The sequence below is a fragment of the Nomascus leucogenys genome, chromosome 12 (genome assembly GCF_006542625.1).
Source record: "Nomascus leucogenys isolate Asia chromosome 12, Asia_NLE_v1, whole genome shotgun sequence".
NCBI classification, from domain to species: Eukaryota; Metazoa; Chordata; class Mammalia; order Primates; family Hylobatidae; genus Nomascus; species Nomascus leucogenys.
Window position 1 is genome coordinate 43468093 of NC_044392.1, and position 13884 is coordinate 43481976.

Here is a 13884-nt window from a genome sequence, read left to right on the forward strand (position 1 = left end):
AGGAAGGGAATTGCTGGGTCACAGGGTAGGTGTATATTTAATTTTAGAAATACTGAAGAGTCCTTCAAAGTTACTGTCCCATTTTATACCATCACTAGCAATATATGAAAGTTCCAGTTGCTCTACATCTTCATCAACATTTAGTGTTGTCAATCTTTTCAATTAGAGACATTCTGATGGATATGATGTATACTTCATTGTAACTTTAGTGCACATTTCCCTGATGACGAATGAGGTTAAGTACATTTTCACGTGCTTATTGAACATTCACACATCTTCTTTTGTGAAATGTCTGTTCAAAGGTTTTGCCACTGTTAACTGAATTGCTCATAATCTTTTATCTTTGTTTTGTAGGAATTTTTTGTAATAGTCAAGGGACAAATATCTTTTTTCTGTTCTGGCTACTCTTAAAAATTGTGCCCTTTAAAAGAAAAAAATTAATTTTGATGAAGACCCATTTATCAAATTGCTTTAAATGAGTAAAGCTTTTTGTTTCCTCTCTAAGAAATCTCTTTTTATCCTTAGGCCACCAAGACATTTTCCTATGTTTTCCTGTAGAAGCTTTATGGAACTGTGTTTTGTGCTGAAGTCTGTGATCTATCTCAATTGTTATTATTATTATTATTATTGTATTCAGAAAAAAATCCAAGATTCATGTGTTCCATACAGATATGCAGTTGACCTGGCACTATTTGCTGATAAGTCTTTCTTCTCCTCAGTGTATTGACTTGGCATCTTGGTTTAAGAAAAAATCAGCTGGGGTGCGGTGACTCATTCATGTAATCTCAGCACTTTGGGAGGCTGCAGCAGGCAGATTGCTTGAGCTCAGAAGTTTGAGACTAGCCTGGGCAACATGATGAAATCCCGTCTCTGCCAACAATAAAAAAAATTAACCAGGCGTGGTGGCCTGTGCCTGTGGTCCTAGCTACACGGGAGGCTGAGGTAGGAGGATTCCTTGATCCCAGGAGGTGGAGGTTACAGTGAGCTGAGATCAGTGCCACTGCACTCCAGCTTGAGTGACAGAGTGAGACCCCATCTCAAAAATAAATTAACAATAAATACATAAATATTTTAAAAAAGAAAAATATCAACTGATTGTTTATATGTGGTTTTATTTCCAAATTCTCTGTTGTGTTCCATTGATCTATTTGTACATCATTATGCCAATACCATACTGTCTTCATTACTGTAATAAGCCTTGAAATCAGAGTGTTGAAGACATTGTATACATTTTTTATTTTCTTAAAATTATTTTGGATATTCTAAATCTTTGCATTTAAATAAATTTTAGAATTAGCTATTCAGTATGTTCAAAAATGCATACTGGAATTTCAGTATGGATTGCATTAAATCTATAGATCAATTTAGGGATAATAGATTCGTAACATTTTTGAATATGCCTATCTACAAATAAGGTATAACTCCCCATTTATTTAGGTTTTAAATTTCTCTCAGTGATGCTTTGACATTGTCAGTGCAGCAGTTTTGTACATATTTCATTAGATCATTTCCTAGGTACTTAATATATGTTGATGCTATTGTAAATGGTGTTGTTTTGAAATGTTATTTTCCATTTCTTTGCTCCTAACCTATTAAAAGGAAATTGACTTGGTATTTTGCCCTCAAATCCTCCAATTTTGATAAGTTATTATTTCTGATAGTTTTTTTGGTAAATGCCATATATTTTCTATGAACATAACTAAGTTGTCTTCAAATAATAGCAGTTTTACCTCTTTATTTTTCCAATTTTTATCACTTTTATAATTTTTGTCTTTTCACATTGCACTGGCAAGGGCATATAACACAATGTAGGATACAGGCAGTGAGCATAGAATTTATTGATTCTTTCCTAATCTTAGTGTGATAACTAAAGGTTCTTCATCATTGTCCTTTATCAACTTAAAAAATTTCTTTCGTTTTTAGTTTATTGAGAGTTTTTTGTTTATTTTGTTTTAAATTATGAATAAAGGCTGAATAAAGCTATTAAGATGATTCAACCCTCTAGGCCTTGCTCTTCTAGAGTTTGTTGGAATAAAGAATGCTTAATTTGTGCTCCATGAACACATATAGGTTACCCATGTGAGAGAGCTAACTCTTGGAAAGAAGTGAACGTACCTTAGCAGAAAGAAGTTGCATGAGTTTTGCTTGTTTAATATACCAGTTACGTTATTTGTCAATGTTCAAGAAAGAAAACTGGGGTCCAAAGAGATTATCTAACTTGTTCAAGGTCGCACAGTAAAGCAGTATGTCAATATAATAGTTATTAACACTTGATATAATGTCCTTATAGAAAGCAGTGCAAAAAGAAGACTGTAATACACACAGAGAAGATAGTCAAAAGTGGATATTGGTGATCGTGATTCCAGAAATCTACACCAATGCTCCATGATCCAGTGCCCATAGCCTCCATATCAAAATCTTCTCATTACATTGGGAAGTTAATGAAAAGCTGGGAAGACTCACTTACAGATTTGTGTTATGTCACAAGGTGTGGGTGAAAGATACCACAATGAGCTAGAAAGAATCAGGATCCAGGGCTCCAGAGGCAACTCTGACACTACCCCACTGTGTGACCCCTGCCAAGTCATTGCATCTTTCTTGCCTTCAGTTTCCTTTTGAAGAGAAAAGAACTGAATTAGATTGAGTCCTTACTGAATGATTCACAGACTAGAAGCTGCCATCAGGCTCCCTTCAAAGCAGGGAAGGATAGTCATGAATGAACCATGAGGAAGGCTCTTTGCCTCAAAAATCTCTCCTACATTTTCTCTCTCTCCTCTTCTACCCCACATCGTCCCCAGTATCAACAACATTTTCCTTCATTCAAGTCTGAACCTGGTCATTCATCTTACAGAAGGAAAAATCCTGGGCTAGTTGATTTCTGTTTCCCTCCTACTCCAACACTGAATATGTGGAAGGATCTTTGCTTTATACCTTGACCTTCTGTCATCTAGTTAAGGTCTATTAGTCATTTCAGTAAGTTTCACTTATTTTAGAGTAATAAAGTTGCCTTCATCATGGGGATATTGTACAAATGGGGCAAAAGGACTGCCCTGTTGCTAACAGCTGATATAAAAACATACACACTATCTCCCCCTTGCATCTGAAATTCAAGTCATTATGCCCTAATGGGATGAGACTGCTTAGTTTCTTTGGGCAGAAATTTCCCCAAGATTTCTCTAGTAGTCAGTTGCTTTGTTTAATTGCAGGAAGATGTGAATCTCACTGCTATTCTCAGCTACCAAATTGAGAAGACTGTTCACTGTTTGCTTGCCCTCTGGCATTCAGATCAGACATCTGCAGGTATGGCAAAGATAGAGAAACTTCTGAGAGTGAATCAGGCTTACACTGTTTCTTGCAGAGTCCCCACTACTAGATCAACCTGGAAAAACAGTGTGCAGCCAGGTTTGTCTCCAGAGCTCCATTGTTAAGACTCTTCAATAACATATGTTGAAGTTCTGACCCACAATACCTGTGAATGCGACTTAATTTGGAAATAGAGTCTTTGCAAAGGAAATCAAGTTAAGGTCAGTTTATTAGAGTAGACTCTAATTCAATATGACTGATGTCCTTATGAAAACAGAAAACTTGACACAAATGATAGAGATAATGCTATATGAAAGTGGAGGCAGAGATTAGAATCATGCATCTACAAACCAAGAAACTTCTGTGGCTGCAAGATGCTAGAAGAGGCAAGAAAGGATCCTCCTTTAGAGGCTTCAGAGAGAACATGGCCTTACCAACACCTTGATCTCATTTTTGTTTTTTTCTTCCAAATTATATTTTAGGTTCAAGGGGTACATGTGCAGGTTTCTTATATAGGTAAGTTGTGTGTCACCAGGGGTTTGGTGCACAAATTATTTCATTGCCCAAGTAATAAGCATAGTACTCAAAAATATTTTTTCAATCCCCACCCTCCTTCCACTTTCCATCCTTGAATAGGCCCCAGTATCTATTGTTCCCTTCTTTGTGTCCATGTGTACTCAATGCTTAGCTCCCACTTATAAGTGAGAACACGTGGCATTGGGGTGGTTTTCTGTTCCTGTGTTCATTCACTTAGGGTAATAGCCTCCAGTTCCATCCATGTTGCTGCAAAGAACATGATCTCGTTCTTTTTTATGGCTGCATAGTATTCCATGGTATATATGGGCCACATTTTCTTTCTCCAGTCTACCATTTATGGGCATTTAGGTTAATTCTATGTGTTTGCTACTGTGAATAGTGCTGTGATGAACATTTGCCCTTATTTGTCTTTATGGTAGAACAATTTCTATTCCTTTGAGTATATACCCAGTAATGGGACTGCTGAGTTGAATGACAGCTCTGTTTTATGTTTTTTGAGAAATCTCCAAACCACAGTTTGGAAATATAAATTGGCTGAACTATTATAATTTATATTCCCACCAGCAGTGTATAAGCGTTGCCTTTTCTCTACAACCTTACCAGCATCTGTTGTTTTTTGATTTTTTTATAATATCCATTCTGACTGATGTGAAATGGTATCTCACTGTGGTTTTGATTTGCATTTCTCTAATGATTAGTAATATTGAATTTTTTATATGCTTTTTGGCTGCATGTATGTCTTCTTTTGAAAAGTGTTTGTTCATATCTTTTGCTCATTTTTAATGGGATTGTCTTTTGCTTGTTGATTTGTTTAAGGTCCTTATAGATTGTGGATATTAGACATTGTTGGAGACATAGTTTGCAAATATTTTCTCCCATTCTACAGGTTGTCTGTTTACTTTGTTGATAGTTTCTTTTACTGCGCAGCAGTGCTTTAGTTTAATTAGGTTCCATTTGCCGATTTTTGTTTATGTTGCAATAGCTTTTGGCATCTTTGTCGTGAAATCTTTGCCAGGGCCTATGTCTAGAATGGTATTTCCTATGTTATCTTCTAGGGATTTTATAGTTTTAGGTTTTACATTTAAGTCTTTAACCCATCTTGAGTTGATTTTTGCTGTGCAGAAGCTCTTTAGTTTAATTAGGTCACACTTGCCAACTTTTGTTTTTGTTGCAATTGCTTTTAGGGACTTAGCCAAAAATTCTTTGCCAAGGAGGAGGGTATTTCCTAGGTTTTCCTCTATGATTTTTATAGTTTGGAGTCCTAAATTTAAATCTTTAATCCATCTTGAGTTAACCTTTGTATATGATGAAAAGAAGGTCTTTTGCATATGGCTAGCCAGTTATCCCAACAATATTTATTGAATAGAATAGTCCTTTCGCCATTTCTTTTTATTGTTTACTTTGTCAAAGATCAGATGGCTATAGGTGTGTGGCTTTATTTCTGGGTTCTCTAATGTGTTCCATTGGTCTTTGTGTCTGTTTTTGTATCATTACTATCTGTTTAGGCTACTGTAGCCTTGTAGTATAGTTTGAAGTTGGGTAGCATGATGCTTCTGGCTGGTTCTTTTTGCTTAGGATTGCTTTGGCTATTTTGGTTCTTTTCTGATTCCACATGAATTTTAGAATAATTTTTTTTAAGTCTGTGAAAAACATTGCCAAAACAATGTACAGATTCAATGCTATTTCTATCAAACACCTTGAGTTTGGACTTCTAGCTTCCAGAACTGTGAGACAATAAATTTGTAGATTTGTGTGTGTGTGTGTGTGTGTGTGTGTCTTTTTAAGAGATGGCATCTTGCTCTGTCAGTTAGGCTGTAGTGAAGTGGTAGGATTACAGTGCACCGCAGCCTTGAATTCCTAGGCTCAAGCAATCCTCCAGCCTCAGACTCCTGAGTAGGTAGGATTATAGGCACCAGTTACCCAACCTAGCTCAAATTTCTGCTGTTTGAAGCCACCAGTTTGTGGTAATTTGTTATAGCAGCCCTCAGAAACTAATACACCTATCTCCTCATCTGCACCTCTTCTCTTACTCAGACATCCTTTTGTCTCTAATCCCTTTTTCAAGAAGATCTTTTCTGACTTCAAAGCCTCAGAAAAGAATGGGAACTGAAACTCATTTACACTGAGTACATTAAGGTACATATAATCTAAAAAGAGCATGAAATGTTGGCCCTCACAGGCCCTTGACCTAGGGGGTGGGAAGCTACACTTTTACACTAAAGGAACTGCTGGAGCAGTGGATGCAGTACTAGCTTGGGGTCAGTAGACCTCTCTTGGCTTCCCAGTTTTTCCACCTGCCAAAGCAACATAATCTCATGGACCCCTTCTGGATTTGACATTTGTCGGTTCTTTGAGTCTATAAATGTAGCCCCAACAGTGGAGTCTCTGATTTTCCTTTGATGGAAGGAACGATACCACTGTATATAGTGCCTTCTGGTTCTACTAAAATCATTTCAGTGATTCTCTGTTTTTCTTTGTTGCTCCCCACTCAAGTCCTCACAGGTTCTCTCCAGACTATTATTAATATTTGCTAAGGATGTTATTCCTCTTGGCCCACCACTCACAGCCAGCCAGAGTTATCTTCTGGTTTTATTTATACCATTTCCCTGTTTAAGCCAGTCTATCATTCCCAAATGGTGACACATCAGTGACCACACTTCTCACCCAAGGACTCAATGGTACTTATAACGAAGTTTCTTTGTCTCTCCAGACTCCTTTCCCACCACATCCTTTTACACACCCCACACCTGAGTCATGGGGCTCACCTCCTCATTTTATAAGCATATTTAGGCTTCTGCCCTTGTATGATACTGATAAGGCTCTCCCTTTAATATGAAATACCCTGCCATCATGTTCCTCTATTGCTACTCTACTTAACTTTCAAGGACAACCTCCTAATTGGATTTAATTTCACTTTACTTTTCTTGAACACATTTTATCTGTATTTCAACTTTTTTTATTACAATCTACTATTTATGAATCAGTCGCACCCACTAGCTGCAACCTCCTTGACAGCAGATAATGTATTGTATTCATCTATTCCTTCATAGTACCTACTATAGTGTCTGGTACATGACATAGGTTATGCACTGAATATGCTAAAGGCAATCATCTTTTTTATGTAGCCAGATAAAATGTTCTCATTGACCCTGAAAACTTCTATTTTATTTCATGCTTAGCTACAGTTTGCCAACAAAAAAGCAGAATAAAGCTAAGCAAGTCACAGAGAAGTTATAAAGCTTACATATTTACAGATCTCACTATCCTTCATACCTATCCTATACTTCTTGACTTCTTGCTGAATTAGAAAATGGCAGTCCTGCTCCATCTTCTCTTTATCATGAGTCTGTGCTCATGAAGTTCCCCTGTGACTATGCAGTTAGATGACATCAAAGATAATAGTAGAAAAACTGTGAAAAGAAATACTGTCTATGTGCTTATTTTTGAGAGAACCTAGAAAGATGGGATTTGTGGGAACTGTATCTGATGCAAAGCTAGTTTGGGGCAGGAGAGAGAACTCAAAGAAATTTGGAGCTGTGGGACACAAAGAAGAAATGATACACGGAGGAATTCTGGATTTGGGAAGGAACATAGGCCTTCTAGTAGATGAGCTCATATTAGCACCCTTAATGCATACTCTCCTTACTCTGCAGCCTCAGGAAGGCCTAGCCCAGACCAGGTGGTCCTGCAGGATCATTGTTGAAGTGTTGCAATGTATTCACTAAAGATACAATAGTACGGTCTTATCCAATGAGGACCTAGACAGGCAACCCCATTCCTTTTGCTGGCCAAGCTGACCTCAGTTTCGAGTGCAAAGAGCAGGACAAGTCAGGACCATATGCTGGCCTGAGCTGAAAGATAGGCATGGACTGAAAAGCAGTGATTTTCAAAACTGTTTGCGTGTGTTGCATGCTCTGAGAAGCTCTTCAATCTCCACACATTTCCTTTTGGTCCCTGCTCTATTTTCCCCACTTTCATGACATAAAAGCAAATGGTCCCATTATCTTGTAAACACAAAATAGCTAATTTTTCTCAGAAGTTTCAGTGTCTATGCCTTCCCACTTGAAAACTCTTACTTATCTCTAAGACATACTGTAAGAGCAGAGTAGGGAGGAGGTGTGGTGAGGAAGATGCTCACCTTTCCTTGCCTCACCTTCTCTTACAGCCACCTCAACCTCAGGCCTGGATTGGGCTTCAAGTCTGGAGAATGTATATCTTCCTTAGTAGATTTCCAACTGTGTGCCAGTCTGGGGCAGATCCTGCCTCTCACAGTCCTACCTAGGGAGGTAGTGGTCTGGCTGGGCTCCATGGCCTTGCCACATCCATTGTGGCATCTGTAAAGCAGCAGGTGCAAGGGAGGCTTCTAGATAAATGGGCCTGAGGGAGGGCACATCAAAAATTCAGGACTTCCAGGGCTGCAGCAGGTGCCCAGAAATGATGAGAAGACCCTGGCAGAGGCCTGGGGCTTGGATGAAAAGGCTGCAGATTATGAAAAATAGATAGTAATAATTCAAAAGATTTGGTGAATATCACAAAAATGGGCAGTAGGTGCCAGCAAAATATCTCAGAAAGGCTGGAAAGAATTAGTCACACCTCAGCAGACAGCAGCCCAGGGTGTCCCAAAATGAGGGCTACCCAAGCACCAAAGAGACCAACGAGAAAACTCACTGCTCATAGGTCTGGCTCTGTTACCTTCAGGAGAATAAGTGCCTTCTATGCCTCCTCCCCTACTCCCAGCCCGTGCCTCCCTCCTCTACTTCTATCTGCCATCTTCAGAAGGAAAACAAAGGAGTCTTCTTGTGAAAGGAACAAAACAACTATTTGGGGAGTTTAAATTTGGAATTCACTGACTATGTATCCAAAAGAGGTTGAATTAGGAAAGAAGAAACCACTTAAAATTAGCCAAGTCTGAGATATATTTACTTAGCATAAATTTTTAAATATATGAATTTAATTGGCATACATTTTCTTATGACATCAGCAAGGGCGAGAACTCAAAAATAAGATGTGGTTGGCTACAGATGAAAATGAAAATTTAGGGTGGAGCCAAGATGGCCGAATAGGAACAGCTCCAGTCTCCAGCTCCCAGCCCCAGCGACACAGAAGACGGATGATTTCTGCATTTCTGCTTGAGGTACTGGTTTCATCTCACTAGGGAGTGCCTAACAGTGGGTGCAGGACAGTCGGTGAAGCGCACCGTGCGCGAGCCGAAGCAGGGCGAGGCATTGACTCACTCGGGAAGCGCAAGGGGTCAGGGAGTTCCCTTTCCTAGTCAAAGAAAGGGGAAGCAGACAGCACCTGGAATATCGGGTCAGTCCCACCCTAACTGCGCTTTTCCAACGGGCCTGGAAAACGGCACACTAGGAGATTGTGTCCCGCACCTGGCTCGGAGGGTCCTATGCCCACGGAGTCTCGCTAATTGCTAGCACAGCAGTCTGAGATCAAGCTGCGAGGCGGCAGCGAGGCTGGGGGAGGGGCGCCCGCCATTGCCCAGGCTTGCTTAGGTAAACAAAGCAGCCAGGAAGCTCGAACTGGGTGGAGCCCACCACAGCTCAAGGAGGCCTCCCTGCCTCTGTAGGCTCCACCTCTGGGGGCAGGGCACAGACAAACAAAAACTCTGCAAGAACTTCCACAGACTTAAATGTCCCTGTCTGACTGACAGCTTTGAAGAGAGTAGTGGTTCTCCCAGCACGCAGCTGGAGATCTGAGAACAGTCAGACTGCCTCCTAAAGTGGGTCCCTCACCCCTGAGCAGCCTAACTGGGAGGCACCCCCCCAGTAGGGACAGACTGACACCTCATTCAACCCGGTACTTCTCTGAGACAAAACTTTCAGAGGAACTATCAGACAGCTGAATTTGTGGTCTCACGAAAATCTGCTGTTCTGCAGCCACCGCTGCTGACACCCAGCCAAACAGGGTCTGGAGTGCACCTCTAGTAAACTCCAACAGACCTGCAGCTGAGGGTCCTGTCTGGTAGAAGGAAAACTAACAAACAGAAAGGACATCCACACCAAAAACCCATCTGTACATCACCATCATCAAAGACAAAAAGTAGATAAAACCACAAAGATGGGGAAAAAACAGACCAAAAAAACTGGAAACTCTAAAAAGCAGAGCACCTCTCCTCCTCCAAAGGAACGCAGTTCCTCACCAGCAACGGAACAAAGCTGGATGGAGGATGACTTTGATGAGTTGAGAGAAGAAGGCTTCAGACGATCAAACTACTCTGAGCTACGAGAGGAAATTCAAAACAACAGCAAAGAAGTTAAAAACTTTGAAAAAAAATTAGAAGAATGGATAACTAGAATAACCAATGGAGAGAAGGGCTTCAAGGAGCCGATGGAGCTGAAAGCCAAGTTTCGAGAACTACGCGAAGATTGCAGAAGCCTCAGTAGCAGATGCGATCAACTGGAAGAAAGGGTATCGCTGATGGAAGATGAAATGAATGAAATGAAAAGAGAAGGGAAGTTTAGAGAAAAAAGGATAAAAAGAAATGAACAAAGCCTCCAAGAAATTTGGGACTATGTGAAAAGACCAAACCTACGTCTGATTGGTGTACCTGAAAATGATGGGGAGAATGGAACCAAGTTGGAAAACACTCTGCAAGATATTATCCAGGAGAACTTCCCCAATCTAGCAAGGCAGGCCAGCATTCAGATTCAGGAAATACAGAGAACGCCACAAAGATACTCCTCGAGAAGGGCAACTCCAAGACACATTATTGTCAGATTCACCAAAGTTGAAATGAAAGAAAAAATGTTAAGGGCAGCCAGAGAGAAAGGTCGGGTTACCCACAAAGGGAAGCCCATCAGACTAACAGCTGATCTCTCAGCAGAAACTCTACAAGCCAGAAGAGAGTGGGGGCCGATATTCAACATTCTTAAAGAAAAGAATTTTCAACCCAGAATCTCCTATCCCGCCAAACTAAGCTTCATAAGTGAAGGAGAAATAAAACACTTTACAGACAAGCAAACGCTGAGTGATTTTGTCACCACCAGGCCTGCCCTAAAAGAGCTCCTGAAGGAAGCACTAAACATGGAAAGGAACAACCGGTACCAGCCACTGCAAAAACATGCCAAATTGTAAAGACCATCGAGACTAGGAAGAAACTATAGCAACTAACGAGCAAAATAACCAACTAACATCATAATGACAGGATCAGATTCACACATAACAATATTAACGTTAAATGTAAATGGGCTAAATGCTCCATTCAAAAGACACAGACTGGCAAACTGGATAAGGAGTCAGGACCCATCAGTGTGCTGTATTCAGGAAACCCATCTCACATGCAGAGACACATATAGACTCAAAATAAAGGGATGGAGGAAGATCTATCAAGCAACTGGAAAACAAAAAAAGGCAGGGGTTGCAATCCTAGTCTCTGATAAAATAGACTTTAAACCAACAAAGATCAAAAGAGACAAAGAAGGCCATTACATAATGGTAAAGGGATCAATTCATCAAGAAGAGCTAAGTATCCTAAATATATATGCACCCAACACAGGAGCACCCAGATTCATAAAGCAAGTCCTGAGTGACCTACTAAGGGACTTAAACTCCCACACAATAATAATGGGAGATTTTAACACCCCACTGTCAGCATTAGACAGATCAACGAGACAGAAACTTAACAAGGATATCCAGGAATTGAACTCAGCTCTACATAAAGTGGACCTAATAGACATCTACAGAACTCTCCACCCCAAGTCAACAGAATATACATTTTTTTCAGCACCACACCACACCTATTCCAAAATTGACCACATAGTTGGAAGTAAAGCTCTCCTCAGCAAATGTAAAAGAACAGAAATTATAACAAACTGTCTCTCAGACCACAGTGCAATCAAACTAGAACTCAGGATTAAGAAACTCACTCAAAACCGCTCTACTACATGGAAACTGAACAACCTGCTCCTGAATGACTATTGGGTACATAATGAAATGAAGGCAGAAATAAAGATGTTCTTTGAAACCAACGAGAACAAAGACACAACATACCAGAATCTCTGGGACACATTCAAAGCAGTGTGTAGAGGGAAATTTATAGCACTAAATGCCCACAAGAGAAAGCAGGAAAGATCCAAAATTGACTCCCTAACATCACAATTAAAAGAACTAGAAAAGCAAGAGCAAACACATTCAAAAGCTAGCAGAAGGCTAGAAATAACTAAAATCAGAGCAGAACTGAAGGAAATAGAGACACAAAAAACCCTTCAAAAAATTAATGAATCCAGGAGCTGGTTTTTTGAAAAGATCAACAAAATTGATGGACCGCTAGCAAGACTAATAAAGAAGAAAAGAGAGAAGAATCAAATAGATGCAATAAAAAACGAAAAAGGGGATATCACCACCGATCCCACAGAAATACAATCTACCATCAGAGAATACTACAAACACCTCTATGCAAATAAACTAGAAAATCTAGAAGAAATGGATAAATTCCTCGACAAATACACCCTCCCAAGACTAAACCAGGAAGAAATTGAATCTCTGAATAGACCAATAACAGGTTCTGAAATTGTGGCAATAATCAATAGCTTACCAACCAAAAAGAGTCCAGGACCTGATGGATTCACAGCCGAATTCTACCAGAGGTACAAGGAGGAACTGGTACCATTCCTTCTGAAACTATTCCAATCGATAGAAAAAGAGGGAATCCTCCCTAACACATTTTATGAAGCCAGCATCGTCCTGATACCAAAACCTGGCAGAGACATAACCAAAAAAGAGAATTTCAGACCAATATCCTTGATGAACATTGATGCAAAAATCCTCAATAAAATACTGGCAAAGCGAATCCAGCAGCACATCAAAAAGCTTATCCACCATGATCAAGTGGGCTTCATCCCTGGGATGCAAGACTGGTTCAACATATGCAAATCAATAAATGTAATCCAACATATAAACAGAACCAAAGACAAAAACCACATGATTATCTCAATAGATGCAGAAAAGGCCTTTGACAAAATTCAACAACCCTTCATGCTAAAAACTCTCAATAAATTAGGTATTGATGGGACGTATCTCAAAATTATAAGAGCTATCTACGACAAACCCACAGCCAATATCATACTGAATGGGCAAAAACTGGAAGCATTCCCTCTGAAAACTGGCACAAGACAGGGATGCCCTCTCTCACCGCTCCTGTTCAACATAGTGCTGGAAGTTCTGGCCAGAGCAATCAGGCAGGAGAAGGAAATAAAAGGTATTCAATTAGGAAAAGAGGAAGTCAAATTGTCCCTGTTTGCAGATGACATGATTGTATATCTAGAAAACCCCACTGTCTCAGCCCAAAATCTCCTTAAGCTGATTAGCAACTTCAGCAAAGTCTCAGGATACAAAATTAATGTACAAAAATCACAAGCATTCTTGTACACCAATAACAGACAAACAGAGAGCCAAATCATGAGTGAACTCCCATTCACAATTGCTTCAAAGAGAATAAAATACCTAGGAATCCAACTTACAAGGGATGTGAAGGACCTCTTCAAGGAGAACTACAAACCACTGCTCAATGAAATAAAAGAGGATACAAACAAATGGAAGAACATTCCATGCTCATGGGTTGGAAGAATCAATATCGTGAAAATGGCCATACTGCCCAAGGTAATTTATAGATTCAATGCCATCCCCATCAAGCTACCAATGACTTTCTTCACAGAATTGGAAAAAACTACTTTAAAGTTCATATGGAACCAAAAAAGAGCCCGCATCGCCAAGTCAATCCTAAGCCAAAAGAACAAAGCTGGAGGCATCACGCTACCTGACTTTAAACTATACTACAAGGCTACAGTAACCAAAACAGCATGGTACTGGTACCACAACAGAGACATAGATCAATGGAACAGAACAGAGCCCTCAGAAATGATGCCACATAGCTACAACTATCTGATCTTTGACAAACCTGACAAAAACAAGAAATGGGGAAAGGATTCCCTATTTAATAAATGGTGCTGGGAAAACTGGCTAGCCATATGTAGAAAGCTGCAACTGGATCCCTTCCTTACACCTTATACAAAAATTAATTCAAGATGGATTAAA